The sequence below is a fragment of the Delphinapterus leucas genome, chromosome 9 (genome assembly GCF_059928025.1).
Source record: "Delphinapterus leucas isolate spDelLeu-1000000601 "Yukka" chromosome 9, BTC_Dleu_Yukka2, whole genome shotgun sequence".
Lineage (NCBI taxonomy): Eukaryota > Metazoa > Chordata > Mammalia > Artiodactyla > Monodontidae > Delphinapterus > Delphinapterus leucas.
In genome coordinates this window covers 28,611,463-28,619,089 of record NC_143137.1, presented here as the reverse complement: position 1 = coordinate 28,619,089, position 7,627 = coordinate 28,611,463, and the positions used below count along the sequence as shown (strand labels likewise).

Below are 7,627 nucleotides of genomic sequence, written 5' to 3'. Positions count from 1 at the left end.
ATCTCAGTAAATCTGAGGTATGATATGCATGAAAAAAACTACCTCAAGTCACATTGTAATTAAATGGCTCAAAACCTGTGAGAAACAAACAAACAAAAAAACTTAAAAGCAGTCAAAGAAAAAATGGCACACTATGTAAGAGGAACAAAGATAAGGACTACATCAAATTTGTCACCAGAAACAATGCAAGAGAAAAGATAGTAGAGCAATATCTTTATTACACTGAAAGAAAAAACTTAGAACGTATCTTTCAAGAACAAAGGCAAACTAAAGACTTTCAGATATACAGAGGTTGAAAGAATTCATCACACACCTGCACTCCAAGACATGTTAAAGAATGACCTTCAGGCTGAACAAAATGATGCCAGAAGGAAATTCGATCCATACAAGGAATGAAGAGCACCAGAAAATACAGAACTACCTGGGCAAAACATGCAGGAGCTTTGTACTATTATGTAAAGCTCTTTAAAAGATACTAATTGTTTAGGGAGAAAACATTTGCAAATGAATCAATGGACAAAGGATTAATCTCCAAAATACACAAACAGCTCATGCAGCTCAATATTAAAAAAAACAAGCAACCCAGTCAAAAAATGGGCAGAAGACCTAAATAGACATTTCTCCAAGGAAGACATACAGATGGCCAGGAAGCACATGAAAAGCTGCTCAACATCACTAATTATTACAGAAATGCAAATCAAAACTACAGTGAGGTATCCCCTCACACCAGTTAGAATGGGCATCATCAGAAAATCTACAAACAACAAATGCCAGAGAGGGTGTGGAGAAAAGGGAACCCTATTGCACTGTTGGTGGGAATGTAAATTGATACAGCCACTATGGAGAACAGTATGGAGGTTCCTTAAAAAACTAAAAATAGAATTACCATATGACCCAGCAATCCCACTACTGGGCGTATACCCAGAGAAAACCATAATTCAAAAAGACACATGCACCCCAATGTTCATTGCAGCACTATTTACAATAGCCAGGTCATGGAAGCAACCTAAATGCCCATTGACAGACGAATGGTTAAAGAAGATGTGGTACATATATACAATGGAATATTACTCAGCCATAAAAAGGAATGAAATTGGGTCATTTGTAGAGACGTGGATGGATCTAGAGACTGTCATACAGAGTGAAGTAAGTCAGAAAGAGAAAAACTAATATCGTATATTAATGCATATATGTGGAATCTAGAAAAATGGTACAGATGAACCAGTTTGCAGGGCAGAAATAGAGACACAGATGTAGAGAACAAACGTATGGACACCAAGGGGGGAAAATGGTGGGAGTGGTGGTGGTGGGATGAACTGGGAGATTGGGATTGATATATATACACTAATATGTATAAAATAGATAACTAATAAGAGCCTGCTGTATAAAAAAATAAATAAAATTAAATTAAAAAAAGATACTAATTGTTTAAACAAAAGTAGAAACCATGTATCATGGGGTTTATAATAAATGTATGTCCATGTTAGTTCAAAGGCTGGCACAGAAGAAATGGAAGCACACTCTAAAGTTAGTACACTATTGATTAAATGGTATAACATCATTTGAAGGGAGAGTGTAATGAGCTAAAGGTGTATACTACAATATTTAAAGCATCCATAAGATAGCAGAACAAAGATTTACAGCCATTCAGCCAACAAATGAATTAAAATTAAATCACAAAAAGTGTTCAGTTAATCCCAAAGAAGCCAGAACATTTTGGAAAAGGGAATAAAGAACTGGTGGGAGAAATAGAAATCAAGAAGCAAAATGATAGATTTAAATCAAACCATATGAAAAAACACAAAATATGTAAATGGTCTAAACACCCCAATTAATAGGCAGAGGTTTTCCAGTTGGATAAATAAACAAGACACAACAATAAGAAATTCACTTCAAATATAAAGACACAAATAGGTTACACGTATGAGGATAGTAAAAGATACACCATGTTAACAGCAATCAAAAGAAAGCTGAAATCTTTATATCAATATCAGAAAAAGTAGATTTCAGAACAAAGAATACTATCAGGTATAAAGAAGGTCATTTCCTAATGATAAATAGGTCAATTCGTCAAAAGGACATAATAATCCTAGACATTTATACACATAATAAGAGAACTTCAAACTACATGAAATGAAAACTGACAAAACTACAATGAGAAATAGACAAAGTCACAACAGTAGAAGATTTCAATATCTTTCAATAATTGATAGAACAAATAGAGAAAGATCAATAAGGATACAGAAAATTTGAACATCATTATTAACCAACTGGCATAATTCACATTTATAGAACATTATACCCAGCAACAGAATACAAAATTCTTGTCTTCATGCACACATTACACTTCCAAGGTAGACCATATTCCAAGTCATACTAATATTTCAATAAATGCAAAAAATTCAAATCATACAAGTATGTTTTCTGACCACAGTAGCAGGAAATAAGTATTCCATAATAGAAATATTTGGGGAAAAATCTCCAAATATTTGGAAAGTAAATAACACACCTCGATATAACCTATGGGTCACAAGAAATCAAAAGAAATTAGAAACTTTGATCTGATTAAAACAAAAATACAACATATAAAAATTTGTGGGCCGCGCCCTGCCTTTGCCCTTGCCACGCCGCCTGCTCGGGAGCGAGTCAGGTGGCGGCACTGGCTGCGGTGTGGCTGCTCCTGGCGGCTGCTGCCTGCGCGCAGCGGCAGCAGGACTTCAAGACGGTCAGCATCCGGGGCAAGACAGTGTCCCTGGAGAAGCACCGCGGCTCGGTGTCCCTAGTGGTGAACACGGCTAGCGAGTGAGGCTTCACAGACCAGCACTACCGGGCCCTGCAGCAGCTACAGCGGGACCTGCGGTCCCATCACTTCAATGTACTTGCGTTCCTCTGCAACCAGTTTGGCTAACAGGCACCCGACAGCAGAAGGAGATGGAGACCTTTGCCCGCCACACCTACAGTGTCTCTTTCCCCATGTTTAGCAAGATCGCAGTCACCGGCACTGGTGCCCACCCTGCCTTCAAGTACCTGACCCAGGCTTCTGGGAAGGAGCCCACAGAGAACTTCTGTAAGTACCTAGTGGCCCTAGTTGGAAAGGTGGTAGGGCGTTTGGGACCCAACCGTGTCGGTGGAAGAGATCGGGTCCCAGATTACGGCACTTGTGAGGAAGCTCATCCTGAAGAAGCAAGAAGACTTAAAATCACTTTCCCTCCTCTCCCATTGTCCCCTCCCCTCCCCCCGCTGTGCACAAGTGACCAAAGCAAACTCAAATGGTGCTACAAAGGGAGAGACTACTGACTCTACTTCCTTCACTCTTATCCCACTGACCCCATCACTCCTGTTGCAGGAAAGTTCTAGTAGTTTGATTCTTTGACTCTTAGAGCAACCTACAGGAACCCCTGACCAGTGAGAGCTCCTGACCAAATGACTCAGTAAGAACCTCTAGTCCATGAAAACATGTGGCAAATGGAGGTATTTGAAGCAATAATCTACCGGTTATGAACTCTGTAAAATGGGGCCAATTCCTACCTCACAGGGCTGTTGTGAGGATGAGGATGAAAGGCCTATGAAAGTGTCTAGGGCAGTGACAGCTAACTAGGAGGCATTCAAAAATTATTTTCTGCAGATGAGCAAAAAAATAAGTTGTGATCAATAAAAACTTGAAGGCCTCCCCCCAAAAAATATAACTTGTGGGCTTCGTCTATAGCAGAACTTAGAAGAAAATTTATAGTACTGTCTATATTAGAAAAGTGAAAAGGTCTTAAATCAAAGACCTCAGCTTCCAATTTAAAAAACTAGAAAGGAGGAGTAAGTTAGAGTGAACCAAAGGGAGGAAATAATAAATGTCAGTGTACATGTTAATAAAATCGGGAAAAAAGTAATAGAGAATATCAGTGATATCAAAAGCTGGTTTCTTGAGAACTTTAAAAAAACTGATAAACTTCTAGCCAGACTTATAAGGGAAAAATGTGAGATAACACAAATTATCAACATTTGGAAGGAGAGAAATGACATCACTGCAGATTCTAAAGATATTAAAAGGATAATAAGGATAGACAAGTTTATACCAATAAGTTCAACAACTTGGATAAAGTGGAGAGATAACTTGAAAGACACAAACTAACAAAGATGACTCGAAAATAAGCTTGGATATTCTGAGTAGCCTCTCTACGGCTATCAAGGAAATTGAGTTTGTTGTTACAAACCTTCCCACAAAGAAAACTCCGGTACAGATGGCTTCACTGGTGAATTTTCCCAAACACTGAAGGAAAAATTACCATTCTACATAAACTCTTCCAGAAAATTGATAATGAGTGAATACTTCCCAACTCTTCTAAATGAGGCCAGCATTACTCTGATAGCAAAACCAGACAAAAACATAACAGAAGAGAAATCACAGAAGGTATCCCTCATGAACATAGCTGAAAAAATCCTCAGCAAAATAATAAAAAATCAGATGAAACAAAAAATAAGGATAATACATGATGACCAAGTGGAGTTTATTCCAGAAATGCAAGGTTGATTTAACATTCAAAAATCCATCAACATTATTCCCCATATCAACAACCAAAAGAGAAAATAATATGATCATCTCGATAGGAGTCAGAAAAAGCATTTGAAAAAAGGCACTATCCACTCCTGATTTTTAAAGAAATCTCTTAACAAAACAGGAATAGAAGAAAATTTCTACAACGTGTTATACATGGTGGTTAAGTTTACAGGGTAACCCACAAATCGATTTAGTTCTTGTATAAATTGTTATATCTATGCAATTGTCAAGAACTGGAGGCAACACTCTTGAAATCTATAGCCTAGGATTTCAGTTACTCATATTCCTTCAGCACCAGGATCCCTTGGGGGTAAGCTGGCTGCTGGCTCAGCAAACCTGGGCTTATCTATAGAACTTGGTCACACTAAAGTGTACATAATCAGTCTCGACTCTGTTAAAGGGCTGAAGACAGAAGACCACAGAGCATCTAGAGGAGATGGAAGAGGCAGTGGAATTTCTTACCTTTTTTAATCCTATAGGACTCTTATTGTCCATCTCTGTCCCAGAATAAAGACATGATTCTAATAGGTGTTAATAAACCCATGGGAGAAGAGAACATAGAGAAGGACTTTTCCAGGCTACACCAAACTTAAATGGGCTAAGATCTATAGACATCATGGATCTGAAAGAGGGGAGAGGGTTCTATCACAGGATTTTCAGCCCATTAACCAAACCAATTCGTGTACTCACTGTAGCCTGAAGTCAAAGCTGATTTCTCAAGGGCTGTGCTTTCCTGCGGAATCAATCTCGTTGTCTCGTAGTTCAGAAACCTAAAGGGAAGGAATCATACTATTTAGCTCTCAATAAAGGCTACCACAGTCCTTCAGACTCCACAGATTTAGCCCAAAATGATAGAGAAAGAAACTATGAACATACATTTCCTGTTCATTTCTCTAGGGGAAGTACCTGTATGGGAGTATGTGATCTACACCCTTACCCCACACACACATGCAAGACTATTTCTGCTTCAGCTCTGGAATCCCACGCTATCTAACCTAATCACTCTTCCCTGGGAATCCCCTCTCCACCCCTCCTCTCTCCTCTGCTGGCCTGGGTGGTGAGAAATTGGTACATCATTTATATACATCAGGCAGGTAGATTTCTGGATCCTGCAGAGGAGATGAGAGGAAGGAAGGATGAGGTGCAGGACAATAGATCCCATGTAAAAGAGCAAGAAATTCATCTGCTTCATATTCTGACTGAGGGCCAGTCCTATTGACAGCCCTCAACTGCGAACAGATCATTAAACACTGTCCACAGAGGTACTTAAGAAATTTCATTGCTAGAGAAGCAATTAGCTCTCAGGGGATGGAGGCTACTTGCCATCCTACACTTCCCTTCTTTCTTTCCTTCCATAATTACTGAGTATCTTTTCTATGTCAAGTACTGTGCTAGGTTCTAGGGATACAATGACAAGTGTAGCATACCTTGAAGAACTTGTGAAGTCTAAACAGAGGCAAATAGATATGCTGGCATGTACAGGCAATAAACACTTAGTAATATAATAACCGAATATAAGGAATAATTATGCCAAGAGAAAGAGGCCAGACCAAAAAAAATGGAGTTTATACTGAAATGATTCCCCAGGTATATATAATTCTTAAAAGTATAAATTAATCTTTAACAACAGAAAGTAGATCAGTGATTGCTTGGGGATGGAGCCCAACGGAGGAGGTAGGGCAATAGGGAGAGATCACAAAAGGGCACAAGGAAATTTTAGGTGTGATGAATATACTCATTATCCTGATTCTGGTGTTGATTTCATGGGTACACATATATATCAAAACTTACTAAAACGGGCACTTTAAATTTGTGCAGTTTATTGTATGTCAATTAAACTTCAGTAAAGCTGTTAAAAATATATTACAGGGTACAGTGTGGACACAGAGGAAAGAATGCTTGTTTGTTTGTTTCCTGCGGAGGATAAGACACTCTGCAGAAGCCTCTTAAACAGATATTGCTACAAGCAATCACATTCTTTGTATTAGACAGGGTCCTCACAAGGAACAGGGCACAATCAAATTGTGTAACATGGGAAGAGATCAATAAAAGGACTGGAGACAAAGGTGTGAGAAAGATGTGGAAAAATCTGAGGGATAGTGCAGCACCCCAGGACTAGTAGTGCAAGGACACAGGCACCCCTTCTAGACTGGAAGTAGAGAGGAAGAGAGTGGTTCCTAGAACCTGCAAAAAGGGATGCTTGAAAAGGACCTGAAACCTTAGAGTCAACATCCCACCTACATGGACCTTTTAGGGAGGCAGCAGATGAAGAAAGACCCTAACTGGACTTTCCTCCTTCCCTTTCATTCCCTACTGGTGCTTCCAGTTGACCAATCCCAAGCAAAACCAGAGAATAAGGAGGAATCCATTCAGACCAGCCTCCCCAGTCTCAGAGCAGTATGGAAAATGAATCTGGAAAAACAAATAGATGATAGGCAACATAATCCCCATTATAGTCTGCTTTTTCCTTTTTTGGTCCAGGATCAAAAGATGCAAAATTATATAGAAACTAATAGAGAATCATGTTTTTCCTCTGAAAAACAATGATTATTTCAAACTTTTACTTCATACTGGTAAAAACACCAGTTTTTACTCTGATTGGATAATCTCAGTTCCTACGTTTGGAAGGATGCTGTGGAGAGCATGAATTTGATAGCCAGAGCCCTAGGCCAGGAGCTGACAAGCCAAACTATGGCTCGTGGGCCAAATCTGGCCTACCATCTGTTTATGTACAGCCTGCAAAGTGGAGATGGTTTCTACATTTTTAAATGGTTGAAAAAATATCAAAAGAAGAAAAATATTTTGTTATAAATGCAAATTACATGAAATTCAAATTTCAGTGTCCACAAATAAAGCTTTTCTGGAACCGGGTATGCCCACAATTTACATTATTATCTGTGGCTGCTTTTGCACTCAGTGGCAGAGTTGAACAGCTGTCCACAAAACTTTAAACCTTTACTCCCTGGCCTTTTACAGAAAAACTTTGATAACCCTTACCCTATGCTAAAGAAGCTGGAGATGTGGAGACAGGTTCACCTGAGACCAGACCCTGATTCTACTAGTACCTGGATGTGTCAT

At 39.0% G+C, this 7,627-nt stretch overlaps 1 pseudogene; it reads left to right on the top strand.

The window, feature by feature from the left end:
* The first annotated feature begins 2,522 nt into the window (after positions 1-2,522).
* LOC111182403 (protein peroxidase GPX7 pseudogene) lies at positions 2,523-3,373 on the top strand (annotated as a pseudogene).
* The last annotated feature ends 4,254 nt before the right edge of the window (positions 3,374-7,627 follow it).